The following is a 24,115-nucleotide window of genomic DNA, read 5'->3' as shown; positions in this document are numbered from 1 at the left end:
ACTGTAGCGTCAAGACCGCAACTTCCGCTTACTAGGGCATTCTGGGTAGAAGAAGCAGCTGCATAGTTGATCTTACAGCGCTAAGTTTACCAGAAATTGTTTCCGCCGTTGCACTTTTCCAAGAGATTGTGCGTCACAGGGGAAATGTTTCAAGTAATGGTTAAATTATTGAGTTAATTATTACGTTAATTCAGAACAAAGGGAAAATGGTGAAATGCCAAATTAGGATTTAAAAGGGTCTGTGATGGGAAAGATAAATATAGTTTAAAAGCACACATATTATGCTTTTGAAACTTGACTAATTTTGTTTTAAAGGTTTCATACAATAAATGTACATGCATCCCAGGTCAAAAAACACTTTAATGTGCTCATAATTTAAACTGCAACATTACCCCTTTTCCCCCCAGGAGTGTCACAAACGACTCGTTCAGTGACCCGTTGTAATGGATTCCATTTAAACTCCTCCTTTCAGAGAGCATACTCTGGTCTGATTTGTCAGATGTCCCATTCTGTTGTGATTGGTCTACCCCTGTCAGCGTGAGGGGAGGAAACACCCACTACCATAACAAGTTTCAGCTCCTTCTGTTCTCGAGCAGCCAATGAAGACCAGAGGTGGGTTTTTTGTTACAAACCTACATAGGTTTGTACAGGAAGTAAGTCTGGAATTGAGTACTGTGACTGGGCAGGAGATAGCAGAAAGAAGTGACGAGTCAGGAAGTGAGATGGTGTTTGAAGAAGATGGCGGGAGAGATAGGAGTGTATGGAACATAATATGATTGAGAAAATGGGAAAAAAGGAAAAGAGAATGTATAACCCAGAGGAAACAGATGGCGAGTAAAGTGTTAGCAACAAAACAGGAAGAGGAATACACAGTAATCCTAAAATTATCTCAAGAAGGGACAAAGTTTGGTAAGTGGAATCCAGTTCAGCTAACAAAATTGATAGACAAACTACTGGGGGAGGTAAAGTGTGCTAAAATATTGAGAAGTGGATCACTACTGATTAGTTCTAGAAATAAAGCCCAGCAAGGGAAAGCCATGCAACTGAATAAAATAGATGGTAAGAGCGTTCATTGTTCGTTGATTGGATATTAAAAAATGGGTTCAAGGAGTCATCTCAGGGATACAGAGGAACAAGGATACAGAGGAACAAATAAAAGACGATGTCTCAGGGGCAAAAGTACTAGAAGCAAAAAGTCTTAAAACAACTAGAAATGGGGAGAAATGCGACAGTTTGCCTGTGATGATTAAGTTTGACAAATCTAGACTGCCAAGTAAGGTGTACATAGGATATATGAGCTATGAGGCCAGACCATATATTCCTCCACCACTGAGATGCTTTAAATGGCAAAAATATGGCCATGTAACAGCAATATGTAAGGGCAAACAGATGTGGTAGATGTGAAATAATAATGTGGTAGATGTGAAATATAATCTAATCAGTAAAGGGAAAGAACATGAATCTGTGGTAGTCAGAATATGGACAGGAAAAGACAGTATAACGACAGTCAACTTTTATAATCCCTGTAATAGTAAAATAGTATGGTGTGGGGATTTTAATGCACACAGCACAATATGGGGGAGTAAGAATACAGATATAAATGGATCAGTAATAGAGGAATTTATAGACGATAAAAACTTGGTATGTGTTAATGACGGGAAGGGCACACGGTATAGTAGTTCACATAACACAGAAAGTGCCATTGATCTGACAGTAACGTCTACTGAAATAGCAGGAATCAGCACATGGGAGGTTTTACACCAGTTGACCGTAGGTACTGATCTCTATCCAATAATAACCAGGATTGGGGTAGATATACACCAGGATAGTGAAGTGAGAACACCAAGGTGGAAGTTAGATAAAGCTGATTGGCAGATGTTCCAAATGGTGAGTGAAATAAAATGTGTGGAATTAGTGAATAAGGATATTACAGATGTAGAAGAAATGAATGGAAAAGTGACCACAGCAATTATACAAACAGCTGAAGAAACAATTCCTAAAAAGACAAGAAGTAAACGAAGAAAGCGCGTACCATGGTGGAATGAGAGCTGTAGTATAGTAATTAAAAAGAGAAATAAAGCTTTTAGGCAACTCAAAGCTCACCATACACTGGAAACTTTAACTATAAAAGGGTGCAAGCAGTAGTTAGGAAAACAATTAGATCAGCCAAATGTGTATATTAGAGACAATTCTGCAATAAAATTGGAAGAGAAACCCAGCTATCAGATATATGGAGAACAATTAGGAAAATGAGCGGAATAAGAAACAGTGTAGAAATACCAGTGTTAAGTAGCAATAATAAAAATGTGATTATCAATGCAGAAAAAGTAGAACTTTTGGTAAAAACTTTTGTGAAGATCCACAGTACTGAAAATCTATCCTCAACAGCTAAGCAGTGTAGAGATCAGACACTTGCTCCAAATCCAGGGATAGTAGAAAGAAGGACTACATCAGGGGGAGAGTTGGACTTGCCATTTACTCTATTTGAATTAAAAAGAGCCATATCAAATGCACGGCAAACGGCACCAGGGAAAGACGGCATGCGCTATAGCACGTTAGGTCACATGAGAGACATCACACTTGATGTAGTATTAAGACTGTTCAATATGATATGGAATACAGGAAAAATCCCATTAACATGGAAACAGGCAGTTATAGTGCGAATAATCAAACCTGGCAAAGACCCGTCAGATCCAGCAAGCTATAGACCCATAGCATTAACGTCACAGTTAGGCAAAGCTATTCAGAGGATGATAACAGATAGATTAGATCACTATATAGAAAGTAAAGGTCTTCTTTCAGTTTATGAGTCAGTATTTTGTAAAGATAGGGGGACAATGGATTCTATATTATGCCTAGCATCAGAAGTTAGGAAAGCTCAAACTAACAAAGAAAGTGTAATTGGTGTATTTTTTGATGTTGAAAAAGCATATATGATATGCTTTGGAAGGATGGACTTCTAATTAAACTCAACAAATTAGGAATAAATGGTAAGATATATAATTGTGTATTAGACTTCCTGAACAGAAGAACAATAGAAGTTAGAGTGGGTGCAGAGTATTCAAATAGATATGCAGTGGAAAATGGTACCCCACAAGTCAGTGTATGTAGCCCAATACTGTTTAATATTATGATTAATGACATATTTGATCAGGTCGGAGAAAATATAGGTAAGTCGCTTTATGCAGATGATGGGGCACTCTGGGTTAGGGGTCGGAATATAGAATATATAAGAAAGAAAATACAACATGCAATAGGGAAAGTAGAACAGTGGGCAATGAATGGGGATTTAAACTATCAATTTCAAAATCACAAGGTACATGTTTTTCTAAACATCATAAAACAGTACCATTTAAATTATATGGAATAGATCTTGAACAGGTCAAGGCTGTGAGATTTTTAGGAGTGCTTTTTGATGAGAAGCTGACCTGGGGTCTGCACATTGATAAAATTAAGAACAAATGTAAAAAGATTAATAATGTTCTGAGATGTCTGTCAGGGCGAGACTGGGGAGCAAGTGGGGCATTGCTCATAAATATCTATCAGGCTCTTATGAGAGCCGCCTTTGATTATGGCTGCTTAGCATATACAGTATCTCACAAAAGTGAGTATACCCCTCACATTTTTGTAAATATTTGATTATATCTTTTCATGTGACAACACTGAAGAAATGACACTTTGCTTCAATGTAAAGTAGTGAGTGTACAGCTTGTATAACAGTGTAAATTTGCTGTCCCCTCAAAATACCTCAACACACAGCCATTAATGTCTAAACCGCAGGCAACAAAAGTGAGTACACCCCTAAGTGAAAATGTCCAAATTGCCCCCAAAGTGTCAATATTTTATGTGGCCACCATTATAATCCAGCACTGCCTTAACCCTCTTGGGCATGGAGTTCACCAGAGCTTCACAGGTTGCCATTGGAGTCCTCTTCCACTCCTCCATGACAATATCATGGAGCTGGTGGATGTTAGAGACCTTGTGCTCCTCCACCTTCCATCTGAGGATGCCCCACAGATGTTCAATAGGGTTTAGGTCTGGAGACATACTTGGCCAGTCCATCACCTTCACCCTCAGCTTCTTTAGCAAGGGAAGTCATTATCATGCTGGAATACTGCCCTGCGGCCCAGTCTCCAAAGGGAGGGGATCATGCTCTGCTTCAGTATGTCACAGTACATGTTGGCATTCATGGTTCCCTCAATGAACTGTAGCTCCCCAGTGCCGGCAGCACTCATGCAGCCCCAGACCATGACACTCCCACCACCATGCTTGACTCTAGGCAAGACACACTTGTCTTTGTACTCCACCACACGCTTGACACCATCTGAACCAAATAAGTTTATCTTGGTCTCATCAGACCACAGGACATGGTTCCAGTAATCCATGTCCTTAGTCATGTCCTTGACCCCTCACCCCTTCAACCTACACCCCTAAGTGACCCCTCACCCCTTCAAATAATAAGAGTGACCGATCACTTATCAGTGTACACTGTAGAATTATTAGGAGTCCTATTGGCACTGCAGTGGTTGGAAAAAAATCATGAGAACCAAGATGTCGCTATAGCTTCTACAGTGAGGGAAAAAAGTATTTGATCCCCTGCTGATTTTGTACGTTTGCCCACTGACAAAGAAATGATCATTCTATAATTTTAATGGTAGATTTATTTGAACAGTGAGAGACAGAATAACAACAAGAAAATCCAGAAAAACGTATGTCAAAAATGTTATAAATTGATTTGCATTTTAATGAGGGAAATAAGTATTTGACCCCCTCTCAATCAGAAAGATTTCTGGCTCCCTGGTGTCTTTTATACAGGTAACGAGCTGAGATTAGGAGCACACTCTTAAAGGGAGTGCTCCTAATCTCAACTTGTTACCTGTATAAAAGACACCTGTCCACAGAAGCAATCAATCAATCAGATTCCAAACTCTCCACCATGGCCAAGACCAAAGAGCTCTCCAAGGATGTCAGGGACAAGATTGTAGACCTACACAAGTCTGGAATGGGCTACAAGACCATTGACAAGCAGCTTGGTGAGAAGGTGACAACAGTTGGTGCGATTATTCGCAAATGGAAGAAACACAAAAGAACTGTCAATCTCCCTCGGCCTGGGGCTCCATGCAAGATCTCACCTCATGGAGTTGCAATGATCATGAGAACAGTGAGGAATCAGCCCAGAACTACACGGGAGGATCTTGTCAATGATCTCAAGGCAGCTGGGACCATAGTCACCAAGAAAACAATTCGTAACACACTACGCTGTGAAGGACTGAAATCCTGCAGCGCCCGCAAGGTCCGCTGCTCAAGAAAGCACATATACATGCCCGTCTGAAGTTTGCCAATGAACATCTGAATGATTCAGAGGACAACTGGGTGAAAGTGTTGTGGTCAGATGAGACCAAAATGGAGCTCTTTGGCTTCAACTCAACTCGCCGTGTTTGGAGGAGGAGGAATGCTGCCAATCCCCCCAAGAACACCATCCCCACCGTCAAACATGGAGGTGGAAACATTATGCTTTGGGGGTGTTTTTCTGCTAAGGGGACAGGACAACTTCACCGCATCAAAGGGACGATGGACGGGGCCATGTACCGTCAAATCTTGGGTGAGAACCTCCTTCCCTCAGCCAGGGCATTGAAAATGGGTCATGGATGGGTATTCCAGCATGACAATGACCCAAAATACACGGCCAAGGCAACAAAGGAGTGGCTCAAGAAGAAGCACATTAAGGTCCTGGAGTGGCCTAGCCAGTCTCCAGACCTTAATCCCATAGAAAATCTGTGGAGGGAGCTGAAGGTTCGAGTTGCCAAACGTCAGCCTCGAAACCTTAATGACTTGGAGAAGATCTGCAAAGAGGAGTGGGACAAAATCCCTCCTGAAATGTGTGCAAACCTGGTGGCCAACTACAAGAAACGTCTGACCTCTGTGATTGCCAACAAGGGTTTTGCCACCAAGTACTAAGTCATGTTTTGCAGAGGGGTCAAATACTTATTTCCCTCATTAAAATGCAAATCAGTTTATAACATTTTTGACATGCGTTTTTCTGATTTTTTTTTGTTGTTATTCTGTCTCTCACTGTTCAAATAAATCTACCATTAAAATTATAGAATGATCATTTCTTTGTCAGTGGGCAAATGTACAAAATCAGCAGGGGATCAAATACTTTTTTCCCTCACTGTATAGCAATAGTCTGTCAACACTATCAAATATACAGTCTGGGAAAACCTCATGCAGACAAGACTTTGTCTACCAAATACTTTACCTGCTTCTCATACTTCATGCTAAGGGGCTGAATGTTTCCTTCTTCTGGGTTCCTGCACATTTAGGGGTAGAAGGAAATGAAACTGTGGATGTACTGGCAAAAAGATTGATAAACCATGAAACAGTTGATATGCAAGTACCATTAAGTAGAGCAGAGATCAAAACCATTATAAAGGGACACACATAAAATATGGCAGGAATACCGGGACACAGCTGACACCAGATGACACCTATATACTATACAAAAACAAGTAGGCATGAGTGTAAGGCAGGGCAGAAACCCAAAGGAAGAGATGATAATTACGCGTCTTAGGATAGGTCATGCTGGCTTAAATCTAGCATTAAACAGAATAGGAAAACACCCCACTGGACTCTGCACACACTGCAGTACACAAGAGACGGTAAAACACGTCCTGTTAGACTGCAAAAGATATGAGGAAGAAAGAACTGAGCTAGAGATGCAAATTGGAAAGCAAAACATGACACTAGAAAACTTATCGGGAAAACATCTGGGAAAATGCACCGCCCCCTAATAAACTATCTAAAAAATACTGGGATAAGTGAGAGACTTTAGTAATATAGTAGGATTATCTAGTATATAGTTATTTATCTCTTTATTTTTGTTTATTTATATATTGTTGTTAATGGTATTATTATTATTATTATTATTATTATTATTATTATTATTATTATTACTTTTTTTCTGCCAACACTCCACTGCCCACAGTCCAATCCAGTAGGTGGTGGTAATGCACCTTAAGTTGGTTTGCCAACCGCCATTAAAACAAAAAGAAGAAAAAAAGAAGAAGCCTGGAATTATTAATGACTCATTTAAGGTGTTCAGAATTGGTTCCTTCTTTTTGGAGTCAATAACCCTGTTTGTCATGCACTTTGATTTTTGAAACTTTGCAGACGTTTTTACATTCACAAATAGCTATATAACACACTACATGAAAGGTAATATTTGAAAAAACATAATAGGTGCACTTTAACTTTCTATATTTGGTTGCATACTGTGGTAACTTTTTATGTTGGCTTGATAGAGCCAACATACAGGGGCTGACTTAGCACTAGGCAAAGTTTGGCAGCTGCCTTGGGCCCCCAGAAGACAAGGACCCCTAAAAATGCAGATTATGCATAAATGCAGATTATACATATTACATAACGGGGCGGATTGGCCATCTGGAGTTTTCTGCTGAGCAAACTCCTGTCCCACTGCGACGGAAATTTTATTTATAATAAATATATATATATAGTAACTCTACAATACATATCGTAACATTTTTGCATCATGATACAAACCCGAATATACAGTAACAAATTTCCATTATCATCCAAAAAATGAGCAATAGCCCAAATCCCTTTGGATTTCCATTCTTCGAAATATACAGATTTTCTGCCTAACTTTATATATCTATTATTCCAAACTGGAGTGTTGTAAGGTGTACAGTTATGTTTAAACAATAGTTTCCAATAGAGTAGCACTTGCTGATGGAAGGCTGATAGAAAGTTTCACTGGTAATGAGGTTCATTTAAAGTCACAACATAGAAAAAAGTTTATTCCAACCAGTTTTTAAAGATTGCACTGGGGACAATAAACCAAAAAGAGTGGCTATTTTGAATATAGGATTTTAACCATTTCAATTTCAGTACATCATTCATAATGTCAAAATCAATCACATTTACACCCCATCTTCATATTTTTAAAGTCCTGTACTCCTTTCTTATGTACTGACATTTATTTCTCCAAATTAATTTTAAATTCACTTTATTTATTGATTTAATCATTCGGGTTAGAAATAATAATCCCCAAATATTTAACTTCCCTCTGAATTTGGATATTAAATAATGACTGCAGAGGAAATTCGTGTAACGTTAACATTTCACATTTTTCTAGGTTCAAATGTAACCCTGAAGCTTTAGGAAACTGCTTAACAGAATGTAAGGCTAGTGAAATTTGATGTTCCTTTTTTAAAAACAATGTTGTATCATCAGCAAACTGACTTATTATTTGCCTATCCAACACCATTAAACCTTCAATGCCATTATTTTTTATCAATATAGATAGCTCTGTAACCATTATAAACAATAACGGTGAGCTACCACAACCCTGATGAATTCCCCTTTAAATCGGAAATCTTGTGCAGGTTCCATGGCCTTGAGCTACAGAGCTGTTGATTCCATTATATAACATTTCAATTCAATTTATATCAATTCTTGATCAAAAAATGTAAATGCTGTAAGGTTTTCAAAATAAATGGATGCTCAATGGCATCAAATGTTTTATAAAAATCTATAATAAAAAAAAGAAGAAGAAGTAGAAACCCACTCCCTTTAACCACATCATTATAATCAAGTAAATCTAAAAACCAGTCTAATATTATTATGAATTGACCTTCCTTCCAGAAACCCTGATTGTGTCTCATTAAATTATAATAGAAATACCTTTTTCAGCCTAGCAGCAATAGCCCAGAATGTTTTTTTGTAACTGGTGTTAAGCAAAGTGATACAGTATCTCACAAAAGTGAGTACACCCCTCACATTTTTGTAAATATTTGATTATATCTTTTAATGTGACAACACTGAGGAAATGACACTTTGCTACAATGTAAAGTAGTGAGAGTACAGCTTGTATAACAGCGTAAATTTGCACACATAGCCATTAATGTCTAAATCACTGGCAACAAAAGTGAGTACACCCCTAAGTGAAAATGTCCAAATTGGGCCCAAAGTGTCAATATTTTGTGTGGCCACCATTATTTTCCAGCACTGCCTTAACCCTCTTGGGCATGGAGTTCACCAGAGCTTCAAAGGTTGCCACTGGAGTCGTCTTCCACTCCTCCATGACGACATCACGGAGCTGGTGCATGTTAGAGACCTTGTGCTCCTCCACCTTCCGTTTGAGGATGCCCCACAGATGCTGCATAGGATTTAGGTCTGGAGACATGCTTGGCCAGTCCATCACCTTCACCCTCAGCTTCATTAGTGTGTTTGGGGTCATTGTCATGCTGGAATACTGCCCTGTGGTCCAGTCTCCGAAGGGAGGGGGATCATGCTCTGCTTCAGTATGTCACAGTACATGTTGGCATTCATGGTTCCCTCAATGAACTGTAGCTCCCCAGTGCCGGCAGCACTCATGCAGCCCCAGACCATGACACTTCCACCACCATGCTTAACTGTAGGCAAGACACACTTGTCTTTGTACTCCTCACCTGGTTGCCGCCACACACGCTTGACACCATCTGAACCAAATAAGTTTATCTTGGTCTCATCAGACCACAGGACATGGTTCCAGTAATCCATGTCCTTAGTCTGCTTGTCTTCAGCAAACTGTTTGCGGCCTTTCTTGTGCATCATCTTTAGAAGAGGCTTCCTTCTGGGACTACAGCCATGCAGACCAATTTGATGCAGTGTGCGGTGTATGGTCTGAGCACTGACAAGCTGACTCCCCACCCCTTCAACCTCTGCAGCAATGCTGGCAGCACTCGTACGTCTATTTCCCAAAGACAACCACTGCATATGACGCTGAGCATGTGCACTCAACTTCTTTGGCCGACCATGGCGAGGCCTGTTCTGAGTGAAACCTGTCCTGTATGGTCTTGGCCACCATGCTGCAGCTCAGTGTAAGGGTCTTGGCCATCTTCTTATAGCCTAGGCCATCTTTATGTAGAGGAACAATTCTTTTTTTCAGATCCTCAAAGAGTTCTTTGCTATGAGGTGCCATGTTGAACTTCCAGTGACCAGTATGAGGGAGTGTGAGAGCAATGACACCAAATTCAACACAACTGTTCCCCATTCACACCCGAGACCTTGTAACACTAACAAGTCACATGACACCGGGGAGGGAAAATGGCTAATTGGGCCCAATTTGGACATTTTCACTAAGGGGTGTACTCACTTGTTGCCAGCCGTTTAGGCATTAATGGCTGTGTGTTGAGTTATTTTGAGGGGACAGCAAATTTACACTGTTACACAAGCTGTACACTCACTACTTTACATTGTAGCAAAGTGTCATTACTTCAGTGTTGTCACGTTAAAAGATATAATCAAATATTTACAAAAATGTGAGGGGTGTACTCACTTTTGTGAGATACTTTAGGTCTCAGATTTTTGGGAAGTTTTGGGCATCAGTGTAATTAAGCCTTGCTTTCATACTTTTAACTCTTTCCTCTCAATACATTCCTTTATGGCACTGAGTAATAGATTTGTCAAATTCCCCCAATTTTTTTAAAAGAAGCATTAGTAAGCCCATCTGTCCCTGGGGATTTGTTTAAAGGCATCTTCATAACAACTGAATCCAATTCTTCAATCCTAAGATCTGAATCACATAAAATTTTAAAAGAGTCCTCAGTATGCGGAATATTTTTCTGGATTTTATCCTCTGAGGAAAAATCTGAAGAATATAATTTAGAATAGAACAGAAACACTTATTTTTCAATTCTTCTAAAATCTTTGCAGTCCTCTTCTTGAATCATTAAACTACTGATAGAGTTTCTTTGCTGCCTTTTTTTTTCCTAAATTACTGAAATATGAAGAGTTCTTTTCACCTACCTCAATCCATTTGGCATGCGATCTTATAAAGGTGCCATGTGCACTCTCAAGATAAAGATGATCTAATTTACTTTGAAGCCCCATCACCTTATTATTTTCATAATTATTTTTAAATGGTTTGTTACAGCACTGACTTATTTCACAAATTAAATTACTTTCATACTTCCTTTTTTCTTTGTTTAGTTTCTTAGAGAAACATATGAAAAATTCCCTAATTATAAATGTAAAAATTTCCCATTTACTTATATTACAATCAAAAGAATCATTTATCTCTATATTCCTTATTAATTTCTTGATTTTAACGCCAAATTCTTCATTTTGTAAGAGACAGGCATTAAACTTCCAATCCCCTTTGTTTCTAAATTGCTTAAATATGGGTTCTAAAACAAGATATATAAAACAATGATCTGTTAACGGAGCTTTAGAAATTGTAGATTGTGAAGCATATTTTAGAATGTTATCACTAACCATCCAGAACTAACCATTCTAGATTTGCTCTCCCCATTAGGTTTAAACCACGTAAAACATTTAACCTCAGGATTTAAATATCTCCAAACATCGCTCAAATAATTTTCCCATCTAGGCCATATATAGGTGATCTATATTTCCACTCATCCTGAACCATATTCCAGTCTCCTCCTACCAAAGCATTATTAGATGTGTACTGCACTTTAGATTCTGCAATCATATTAGAAATAGCTCCTATTAATTTCTGGTTTTGAGCTGTATTATTAAAGCCATGAATATTAATAAAATAAAAAGGCCATCAGTTTTTAGTACCACCATCAACCAATGACCACTTCCATAAGCTTTATAAGTTATGAATTCCCCAGGACATTTGTTGAAGCATATTGCCACTCCTCCACAACAGTTAGAAATGGCTGAAAACAATCTTATCACCCCATTGATTAGTCCAGAAAGAGGACTCATCCAAGTACAAAGAATGAGTCTCTTGTAGAAACATACACTGAGCTTTCTGGTCTTTACAAAAAAAACTGTTTTCCTTTTAACAATGTCCTTTAAGCCCCTAACATATAAAAAGAACCAAATACAATTTGGCCTTAATCATTAATACTAGAACAAAAAAGAGGGAAAAACAGAGAACTAGTAAATAAAAACACAAATTGAACAATAAACAAGCCACATATAAACTCACATTCAGTCTCTGTATGAACTGTAACTTTCAGATAGCCTAGAGCTCCAGTGTCCCATTAAAAAGTTTCCCACTAACTGATAATTAGAAACGCATCGCTTCACCAGTCAACACCGATCCGTCTTCCTTCTATGAAGCCATATGGGTCGCGAAAAAAAAAGCAGGCTTTCTTGCCCTCCTTGCTTGTTCGATGTGAGGCCACAACTTTCGTCGGTCTTTCAAATCCTCTCGAGGAAGCATCTCCGGGAATCAAATTCCTTCTGCCTTGCAAACTGGGGAGTTTTTGCGTCGTCTCCAGATTTCATCCTTAATCCATCTTTGAGCAAACAGAACAATGACATTCCTGCTTTTATTTTCCATCCTTCTTCCCAGCCTGTGGACGATGTCAACATCTTCTTCCACCTTTAATTCCATAGGTGCAATCTTACTGAGGGCTTGGATGACCTATGATTTGATATCTTCGTCTTTTTTCTCTTCCATGCCTTTGATACGGAGACGCCACCTCATTCTATATCTTTATTGTTCTCTCACCCACTCCTTAAGATCACAGTTCTCCTTGCGAAGATGATCGTTTTGTATCTCCAAGTCAGTGACTCTTTTTTCACACTCCTTAACTTCTTACGTGTTGAGCTAAATCGCCTTCGTTCAGCTAGCAATAATGATGGCTTTGTTTGGATTGTTCACTTAAATATGCCAGCTTCACATCCACCCTCCTTTCCAGATATTTATACAGATAAATATTGCAGCTAAAATGGTTTCATTTGAGATTTCAGCCTTGTCTCTGTTAGCTGTTGGCTTAATCCTTTTTTTCCACAGGCTTTTTGCTTGTCATTGAAGGAAGGGTGCCATCACCGCGTTCTCTTTTATTTTGCACAGAAACCTCCAATACATTGTCGTATTCACTTTCTTTTGCCTTATCTTTCTTTTCAATATTAGGCGAGGGAACTTTCCCTTTGGCATCTATTTTTAGTTTGGCAGATTTAATCAGTTTTTGTAAATACATCTTGACACGGAACAGTGGGAAATACTCACTTCAAACAGACTTTTGGGAACAACTATTACGAGCTTCGGAAAACGCGACTGCTCAACCCACCAGCTTCGCGTACCCTGAAGACTGCCTGAAGACTCCCTGCAATGAGACAGCACCCTCACCATGAGTCTCAGCTCACTGGGTTTTGTAAGTCTTTCGCTGTTCCTTTTTTAAATAAACCTAACATTAAACTTCCCCATGGTGTGGTCTTTGTGGAAAAAGTGCAAATACACTTAAGTATGATTACCTCACTATTTTCTTGGTGTTGTACTGCTTTGTTATATTTAGATTGCACCTGCTGATTTGAACCAACCATTTTTTTTCTCCTCTCTGTGTCAGTGGGAAAACCATGCATTGGTACTCCTTTCTCTGAGCGATTGGAGCATTCCCATGCAGTACAGGGAACTATGGTGGACAGTATACAAGGACAACATTGAGGAAAGGACACAGATAAAATGCTTGACATGCTTTTAATTTTATTAGAAACTTATTAATCCTTCGCTACAGCATGAGTGCATAGCAAAAGTCAAAATGCATAAAAAAATATATATATGAAAGTCATAAAGATGATACTGATTGCCCTTAACTAGCTTATAAATTTAAGAACATAAAAAATATTAATTTAAAACAACAGCAACAAGGTCTTTAACCATGATATGTTAACAAGGCAGGTAATGGCAATTGACCACACTAATCCTCAAATATTAGTGGATTTAAATTTTTTTTATTTTTTTTTTACAATCATCATTGATGTAACTATATATACATACTACATACATGTCGGTGTGTTATATAAATATTTTAAATGAATAAATATATTACATTACATGCAATGCTACTAATTACCAAAAATCACACTTTTGTCTCTCTAACTCTGGATTCAAATTGCCCGCCAATAACTTCCTGGAACTATCTGAAGTTTACGTGAATCACGTGACGATCGAGCGTTTTGTACTTTCGTTGACGCATCGTTCTCCTTCTTCTTCGCTTCTTCTTCTTTTGGTTTTAATGGCAGTTGGCAAACCAACTTACGGTGCATTACCGCCACCTACTGGACTGGAGGGTATTCAGCAGTTTGGCAGGGGAAAAAAGTAATAATAATAATAACAATAATAATAAATAAATTAACTATATTCATACTAAATTACTAAAGTCTCTCACTTATCCCAGTATTTTTCAGATAATTTATTAGGGCACGGTGTACTTTTCCATATGTTTTTCCCAGCAAGTTCTTTAGTGTCATGTTTTACTTTCCAATCTAGCTCAGTTCTTTCTTCCTCATATCTTTTGCAGTCTAACAGAATGTGTTTTACTGTCTCTTGTGTATTGCAGTGGGTGCAGTGCAGAGTCCACCGGGGTGTTTTCCTATTCTGTGTAATGTTTGATTTAAGCCAGCATGACCTATTCTAAGACACGTTCTTATCATCTCTTCCTTTGGGATCCTGCCCTGCCTCGTACTCATGCCTACTTGTTTTTGTACATTATATAGGTGTCGTCTGGTGTAAACTTTGACTTTGCTCCTCCCTCAATGTTCGTGATTACTATTGGCTGTACAAACATTAAACACCACTTTGAAAGTGTAAGCGAAGAAAAAGCAAAAACCCTGAAGTGTGAAATTATATAATTGTCTGTTGCATTCATAAAATAACTCCCACCTAAACCACGTCTCTTCCACTGTGTATTTTTCTTCTTATAATCGCGGTAGTGCAGGGAATCATATGATTGGCTGTCAGACCAACCAATCAGAATTTAGCACCCTCATCTCTGATTGGCTACAATTATGACACATTGTAATTGGTTTGAGTGAACGAGCAGTTGGAGTTTACAGAGCATAGAGGGTGGGTAGCGGGGGAGCAAGCAAGTGAAACTTTGCACAGACAAAAGAGGACATCTGCACACATTCAGACAAACAATTATTGCAAAATAAATTTTTTTTGCGATCTAAATTCTTTTTTCTTCACAAAACTCAGTACACGCGTGTGAAAAATGCCCTTAAACGTGCTCAAACTGTGATCTTGCACACGCAGAATTGTGGCATGAATATAACCTTATATATCCCCCCATCCTGGAAGTCCTTTTTTTTTTTTTTTTTTTTTTGCAGAAACGGCACCAAAGCATTCAATTCTGGTTACTTTGGGAGTAGCATTTATTTATTTGTTTGTTTGTTTGTTTATTTTTCTTTAATCATACTATGTAACAAACATTAATGTAAGTGTGTGCTTCAGATCATTTCATTAGTTCAATTTTACATTTTAATTTACTGGGCTTTGCTGAATGGAATACTTTGAAAATACTGGTCGCATTAAAAAACAAACAAACCGGGGCCCAGTTGAAATATTTTTAACTAAAGTATGAAAGGGTTAATGCTTTGACAATTTACCATATCTGGGTAATTTTTTGATCTTGTGATTGTAGATTAAGGTCTAGGTTATAAAAGATTTATTTGAGGGGTAGCGAAATGAAATTCTGCAGTGAAATGTAGATCATTCAAATGCAACGTCTGTCCTTGCTGTCTGCCAGGTAGTGATGTGTCGTTCATGAATAATTCATTCATTTTGAACAAATCTTTAATGTGACTCAGGAACGACGGGTTGTCTCAAAGAATGATTAAATAATTTTTGACCGTACATGCGCTGCAACATCCCCATAGGTTCTGTACGGGAAACAGAAATTATTAGTTCACCATTATTAGTCTTCGGGCTCAAGTCGTTCGTTGTTCTGGTGACCGCCCCATAGGCAATGCACCATGCAGTACCGGAAACAGAAATAATTATTTCATCTCTTGAGTCTTCGGGTTTGAGTTGTTCGTTCATCACGTCACAGCCCCACTGCATTCAGCCTATGGGGCGGTCACGTGATGAATGAACAACTTGAACCCGAAGACCCAAGAGCTGAACTAATCATTTCTGTTTCCGGGGAACAGACGTGACAAATGTGATATGACAAAAGAAAGAACGACTCATATCGGTAAGTGAGGTGAACTATAGGGCTCTATGGTAACAATTTCTTTTAGGAGCACTTATGCTCCTAATTACAAAAATTTAGGAGCACAGTCAAAAATTTAGGAGCATGGTTGAAATTTAGTTTGTTTTTTAGTTTTTTAGCGATAGTAACGTTAATGTGCCACAATATAACACACAAGTAGGCATGAGAAAACTTGAGCTTGTCAATTATGACAGAATTTAGCAACATAGTGTGAGCCATGGCACATTAATTTACCTTCTGATAAACAAAATTTTATATTTTCAGTTAATTTTACAGGTTGTATACAAAAAAAAACACACAACTACAACTGTTAACCTGTTCCACCTTTTAAACAAATACAATAAACCTCAATGTTCAGTATTTGAAGTCTGAATAAATATATTTAAAGCTACACTGTTAGACATTTTCCACTGTCATGGTTCTGTGCTGGAGTCAGTTCTCGAACTGCTCTGCGTATATTGTGTATATATCTGAATAATCTGATATAGGATGTGATTGGGTGAGTTCATTTATCTGCCAGATGCAAAGAGCTTTAGTTTAATGGTGTTCATTGGGGATGAGGATTTTTACGACCGATACCGATCCAGATACCAATCTTTTTTTGGTTTAAACTTTAATCAGGAGGTCTGTCATAAACAGTTAAATGTAAGCTCTCTGCTCATGGTCACTGTTAATTGAATTAAAATAATAGCAATGGTAAATACTGTTGGTTAATTGATTAAATAAACAAGCAGAAAATATTTATTTTTAAATGTCTTGAACAATAAAGAGTCCTAATTAAAAGTAGACCAACACAAAAATGGTCCATATTAGGAAAAAGGTTTATAGCCTTCTAAGGAGATAGCGTACTAAGCTTAATGTCAAACTGATATTAAGTGCAACCCATAGTAATTAAACATCATTTAATTTCTCATTTTATTTATATTTCATGAAGTTATTATAATATCAGTTTTTTTAATATTATATGATTTATTTATAACTAAGCACAATTTCTGTCTTTACATTTTGTTATTTGTTTGTTTGTTTGTTTATCAGTTGTTCCTTTTAGATCGGTTTCCCCAGTATTAATAATAATTAGTAATAATAATATTGAGTTATTTGGGGGGATTAAATCAAAACATGGAAACTGGAGTTGACTTTTGTAGTGATATCTGGCAAATGTGAGTTTAAATGAAGTGAATGCACTGTCTACTGGAGTTGCTGAAGAGAGTGAAGGAGAGCAGCAGCGTATTGTATGTGTACAGACTGAACAGTTGCTACTCTTGATTATGATTGGTTAGGAATTATTTAATAAAGAAGTGTGAATTAAAACCCACCTTGTAGCGTTAGCATTATTATTAATTTACCGCTGTCTCTACACGAGCAGGTCGCAGTTTCAGGTCATTTTGAGTGATCAATAAAAGATGGCGGTTGTGAGATCTGGAAGTTGAAGCAGATGAAGTACAGAGTTACTCTTGTCATCATAAAGGCTTCTTTGCAGTATTTACACACTTGTTCAGTTGACTGAGGTGATGAAATGCAGTGTGAAAGTAACTGTTGAGCAATGTAGATGCATTTTGGAGTTTTAGTTTTTATTTCGATTGTATTATACAACTCCGAACAGGTCACTCGCACCGGTGCTCCTAAATATTTTTTCACAGTCGCACAAAGCACTTTTCAGTCGCAAATGCGAGTGAAATGGTCGCACTGTAGAGCCCTGAACTAACAGACTGTATAGCCTGAAGACCAGCTAAGCAATTAATTAATCACTTCTGTTTCTCATAATTTGGCCTTGGTTGCATTAGCCTATAGTTTATTTTTTATTCCAGATGTGATCAACGTTTGCGTAAGTACTAGATGTGTCAGGGAATTTAACATGTAACATTTTAATTATATTCTGCTGGAATGAACGTAATGACTCGAAAGAAAGATTCGTTCATTTTGCTGAATTGAATTTGCTGATTCAAAGATTTTTCTTTAGCCCTTAATAATTGGAGCGCTTTGCCATTACGTAGCTGAACGTCAGTAATAGAAGATGGCAATATTGTAATTTTCTGTCTTCAGTGAACAGAGACAAGACCAATCTGACATGGTTTACAGAAAAATACATGGAAATACTCATGTCTTATTGGATGACAAGTCTCAATTCTGCCAAACTCTAGCTCACAGTCAAATTAATGTGAGGGGAAAATGGATATACACCGATTTATTACCAGTGAAGCGGTTGAAACTGACAAATTTTCTCTCATGCACAGCAAGAGGTGCAAGGCATATCACTGAAGAGGATGTGCAAGATATTTTATGTCTGTTTGGTCTTCCCACCATTCGCTGAGAATAAAAGACAACACTCCGTTTACTGAAGATAAAATACAATACTCTGTTCAATAAGATACAAAATTACAACACTGCTGTATTCTTTTACTGACATTCAGTTACACAGTAAGAAGTCAGTGAATTACCAGGAAACATTTTACTGGGGCACAGCAAACTTTAGGGTCTAGTAATGCCCCTGTTTATCACCAAGAAATATCATATTGAGAGCGTTATATCGTGTGTCTGTGATGGTATGATGCAACGCCATGCTGTGCAGGGTTATTATTAGGATTCCTTCGTCAGGAGGAAACCTATTTTTATTGTTAGTATTATTCCTCTTCTTCCTCTTTTATTATTATTATTATTATTATTATTATTATTATTATCTCCCTAAATGCTTACTCAGGGTTTTCCGGCGTTGTGCCGAAATCGGTGACCTATTGAAAACTGTGACCAGGGGTCGCTGTTCAGCATATGTTCAGACGGGAACGTGCACGACACCCTCCATTGAAAGCCCAGCCAATCAGGCCTCATTCACCATTCCTCCTGAGTATAAGGATCTAGGTACAGTCTTCAGCAAGACCAAAGACAGCGGGTTACCTCCCTACAGACCCTACGACTACGCAATTGAACTGCTCACATGATCCATGCCTCCTTGCAATCGCATTTACCTCCTTTCACTCACAGAACAGGAGGCTATGGAGGAATACATATAGAAGCACTAAAGCAAGGATACATCTGACCCGCTACTTCTCCAGTTTCTGCAGGCTTTTTCTTCATGGAGAAGAAAGGAGGCGGACTCAGACCTTGCATAGATAAAAGAGGTTTGAACCAGTGCACAGTAAAGTATAGTTACTATAACCTTTATTCCCTGCTGCCCTAGAACAACTACGCTCAGCCAGAGAGATCAGAGATCAGAGAGGGGGATGAGTGGAAGATTGCCTTCAGCACTACAAGTACCTGGTAATGCCTTATGGGCTCTTTATCGTCCCCTCTTCCAATGTCTCATTAATGATGTCCTCAGAGATATGCTGGGTAAATTCATCATTGCATATACTGATGACATTCCATTTTTTCACCGTCCCTGGGAAGTCATGTCAATCATGTTCGCCAAGTCCTCCAGCGCCTCCTGCAAAATCAACTCTACGTTAAAGAGGAGACATATGAATTTCATCAAATAACCATAGCCTTTCTTGGCTACATCATCGGCCTCGGTGGAGTGGTTATGGATCAGAGCAAGGTAGTCAGTTGGCCTACACCTCGTACGGTCAAGGACCTCAGCATTTTCACAGCATTGCTAACTTCTACCACCGCTTCATCCAGGGCTTCAGCTCCATAAGACACCCCCTGACGTTGTTGCTTAAGGGAGGCTCCAAGAGACTGGCATGCAACTCAGCTGCAGACCAGGCCCTCACCCAGCTCAAGAATGCTTTTACCTCAGCTACCATCTTAAAGCACCCAGATCCTACCAAGCCATTCATAGTAGAGGTGAACACCTCTGAAACAGCAGTGGGCACCATCCTCTCCAAGATATTTGGAGAGCATCTCAAGATGGCCTATTTCAGTGGCCTATTTCTCCAAGAAACTATCCCCAGCAGAACGGAACTACAGTGTAGGAGATCATGAACTATTGGTAAATTTAATAGTTTACCATGTTGGGTAAATGCTGGATAAATTCATCACTGCATATATGATGACATCCCATTTTTTCACCATCCCTGGAAAGTCATGCCAACCATGTTCGCCAAGTCCTCCAGCACCTACTGCAACATCAACTCTATGTTAAAGGGGAGACGTATGAATTTCTCAAATAACCATACCCTTTCTTGGCTACATCATCAGCCTGGGTGGAATGGGCATGGATCAGAGCAAGGTAATCAGTTGGCCTACACCTCGTACGGTCAAGGACCTCCATCTTGGTGTTGCTAACTTCTACCACTGCTTCATCCAGGGCTTCAGTTCCATAACACACCCCTGATTTCATTGCTTAAGGGAGGCTCCAAGAGACTGGCATGGAACTCCAAGAAACTATCCCCAGCAAAACGAAACTACAGTGTAGGAGACCATGAACTACTCACCGTAAAACTTGCACTCGAGGAGTGGCGCCATTGGCTAGAGGGTTACCAGTATCCATTCACCATCTTGATGGAGCACAAGAAGCTGGAATATCTCCACACTGCCAAATGCCTCAGCTCCCGGCAAGCACACTGGTCATTATTCTTTAACCCGTTCCAGTTCACCCCATCTTATCACCCTGGTTCCAAGAATGTCAAAGCTGATGCACTATCACGCATGCACACATCGGACTCCCACCAGGATTTGGAGGAAACCATCCTCCCTCCCGAATGGGTAGTGGGAAGTATAGAATGGGAACTGGATGAAGCCATCAACAACACCCCTGACAACAAATACCCCAGTCATGCCCATTGAACAAACTCTTTGTACCACACCAATTGAGGAATAGACTCATAACATGAGCGCATACTTCAGTAGCCAACAGCCACCCAGGAATCCACAGAACCAATCACCTACTGTCAGGAAAAGTACTGGTGGCTGAACATGATATAGGACATACAACAGGCCTCATGCAGTATTTGTGCCCAAGCCAAGGTACCCAGAACACTTCCTGCTGACAAGCTCTTACCATTACCCACACCTCAATGGCCCTGGTCCCATCTCGCCATTGACTTCCCCACGGATCACCTGACTCCCAAGGTCAAACAACCATTCTAGTAGTCACATACAGATTATCCAAGTCTCTGAGCCTCATAACTCTCCCAGGTCTGCCCTCAGCCTTTGCCACAACAGAACTTCTCTTCAATCATGTATTCAGATATTTCAGGATTCCAGACGATATTGTAGCGTGGTACCTTACTTATGGGGTTTGGGCGCCAGACAGTTCAAATTAACTGTCACTTATAATTTATAATTTGGACATCACTCAGAGCAAAAAACATAAATAGGCTACTCAATTCTTACAAAATAAGATTATTATTATTTATGCAATGAACGTAAGAAAATTTCGTTTCAGTCATAGAAACTGAAATAATGAAAACCAAAAAGTTCCCATACGTGGGATTTATAGACGAACCCATAAGGAAACAAGCCTCTAATCATAAAAAAAAAATTGCACACACAAAAGGCAGAAAAAAAACAGTTAACCCCAAATTAATTCTTAACCAAAACAAAAAAGTTGTTCACTTTAAAAGCAGCACATCAGTGGCGGTGATTTAAGCATACAGGAGTTCGTGAACTTGAAAGCATGGGAAACTGGCAGTCAGATTCCGCTTAACACTCTGAGTTCTTTACAGACAGTAACATCCAACGACCCAAGCATACTGGTTCTCCACAAAAGTATTAAAGAAAGGATCTCAAACCTGTGATGTGCCTCCGAACCCTCAAAGCTCCGCTCGCTTGTTGATTCACCTTGGCAGAAACTAGGTGTCACTGTAAGTCTCACCTAAGGTTACCATCCCCCATCCAATAGGCAAGTTGAATGAGCCGACCAGGAGGTGGGTAGATTCCTCCATACATTCTGCTCAGCCATCCCTGAGGATTGGGCCCAGTTCATACCATGGGTAGAATATACTCAGAACTCACTACACCACTCTGCCAACCATTTCAATGTGTTCTCGGATACCAGCCCTCCTATTTCCATTGGAATACCAATACCACAGATTCACCAGCCATCGATGAATGGTTCAAGTGCAACGAACAAATGTGGGAAAGTACTCAGCAACACCTAGAAAGAGTGGCCCAAACCTAAAAAATTATGCAGATCACAGCAGAGGGCCTACTCCTGAGTATCAGCCAGGCAATTGGGTGTGGCTGGCCACCAAAGACCTTTGACATCACCAAACCTGCAAGAAACTAACAGCTAGATACATCAGACCATACAAGATCATCAAACGCATCAATGAAGTTACGTACCAATTCCAACTTCCCCATCCTTCCCTGTGTCACGTCTCAAGGTAGTAGTTCCAGGCCCACTGGCGATCAACCTCCCTTCTGCTACTCTGCCACCTCCCCTTGACATCGAAGGCCTGGTAAAGAACATCTTAAATTCTCGATAAAGAAGAGGCCGGCTGGAATACCTTATAGATTGGGAGGGGTACGGCCCAGAGGAATAGTGCTGGGGCCCAGCTCAAGATATTCTGGACCCCAACCTCACAAGGGAGTTTCATGCCAGTCACCCTGATCGCCCAGGTCCACATCCCAGAGGCAGACCCAGAAGGAATATTGGTCCCAAAGTGAGCTCCTCGGGGGGAGGAGCTCACTCTTTTATTTTACATTTATTTTACATAAATGTAAAATAATAATAAAAAAAAAACTAAGAGAAATTTCAGCAGTATTAGAAGTGCCATAAGGAACAAACCTTCTGAACAATAAAGGCATCACACAAATTAGCTTAGTGAGTATTCTTTTTATTTTGTAATATTTTGGTAACGTCTAATGATTGGTGACCCTACTGTTTCTCAAAAACAAAAACTTATATGAAAAAGGAGAAAATTTTACAGCACCTGAATGAATTTTATGAACTTAGACTTATAGACTTAATTAGAGTAAAGAGGGTTAACACATTTCAGTGACTATAATGCTATAATAACCGTACCGTATCTATAAATATATCAGTATCTGATCAATGTGCTTCATAAAATAGAAAGAAGCGGAGTTGACACATCACATGAGCCGCTTTATTAAACATTATAATCAGTTATTTTTAAATAAATAGGGGTAACATATTTTTGTAGCTATAAATTTTGACTTGTCAGATTCAGTGACCCTAATGTATCTATAAATATATCAATATCTGATCAATATGCTTCATAACATAGAAAGAAGAGGAGCTGACACATCACATGAGCCACTTTATTAAACAATATAGCCAGTTACATATAGTCGGTAACATATTTTGGTAGCTATAAATTTTGACTTGTCAGATTCAGTGACCCTAGCCTACTGTCTCATATCTTTGAGTAATATGCATTTGTAAAGAACAAATAGGATAGGATCTCCAACATTATTTGGTAATTACAGTAAATAGTTATAAGGAATATAAGTCATTTATACAAAAAAAAGTAACTGCTGCATCGGACATAGAGTTGGCTTGGAAAAAAGTAATGGATCGTTTCCTTTCATTATGGTGCTAAATTAAACTTTGATCCTATTAAACCCGTGCCATAACATTTAATAGATATGCCTTTACTTTTAGCTCTCTATCAATTAGTTAACATTGTACATAGTACTAATAATATAATAATCTTTATATTTTATCAGGTGTTATCCTTCTGGACCCAGAAGAACTGAAATCAAAATGAAATCAAAATGAAACACAAAAAAGATAATGATTCATAAACCTCCTAAATTGTAACCTAACTAATTGCCCCAACTTCCTATAATAACTTTTCTCTCTGTTCTACATAGCCACAGGAAGAAGGCAGAGACCCGTAAAATGGGTTGGGGACTACCAGCACCTTCACTCACTCTGGGTGAGGAGCTGGCACTGTCCCTTAATCAAGGTGGCAGTTCCAGGGGGCAGTTCATCAGAGTCCGCTACCTCCCATGATATTCTGGCTTGGTAAAATGTATGTATAGAATATAGGCCTTATTTTTTTTTTTTTTTAAGTTTCTAGTGCTTTAAGTGATTTATCCTTAAACAATCAAGATGACAAAAAGACTGCCACAGTCTAATGCATGCTTATTTCTTGGTTGTCCATGTCAGCAGACTCGGGCGTGAGCAGAAATTGGTTGTCTGTGTCAACAGGCTCGGGAGTGAGCAGAACTTGGTTGGCCGTGTCAGCAGACTCTGGTGTGGGGTGTCTAATATATGTCCAAGGACCAGTCAG

The 24,115-nt window shown here is 39.0% G+C and overlaps 1 long non-coding RNA gene across 1 annotated transcript; it reads left to right on the top strand.

Moving 5' to 3' along the window:
- Nucleotides 1-80: 80 nt before the first annotated feature.
- Nucleotides 81-23,859, top strand: LOC128629539 (uncharacterized). The gene is made up of 3 exons (XR_008393886.1): nt 81-153; nt 408-612; nt 23,694-23,859. It is a non-coding gene; the product is annotated as an uncharacterized LOC128629539 (long non-coding RNA).
- Nucleotides 23,860-24,115: the final 256 nt, after the last annotated feature.

This window comes from Ictalurus punctatus, chromosome 4 (assembly GCF_001660625.3).
Source record: "Ictalurus punctatus breed USDA103 chromosome 4, Coco_2.0, whole genome shotgun sequence".
Taxonomy (NCBI): domain Eukaryota; kingdom Metazoa; phylum Chordata; class Actinopteri; order Siluriformes; family Ictaluridae; genus Ictalurus; species Ictalurus punctatus.
The sequence above is the reverse complement of the archived record's forward strand: the minus strand, read 5'-3'. Positions and strand labels throughout refer to the sequence as shown.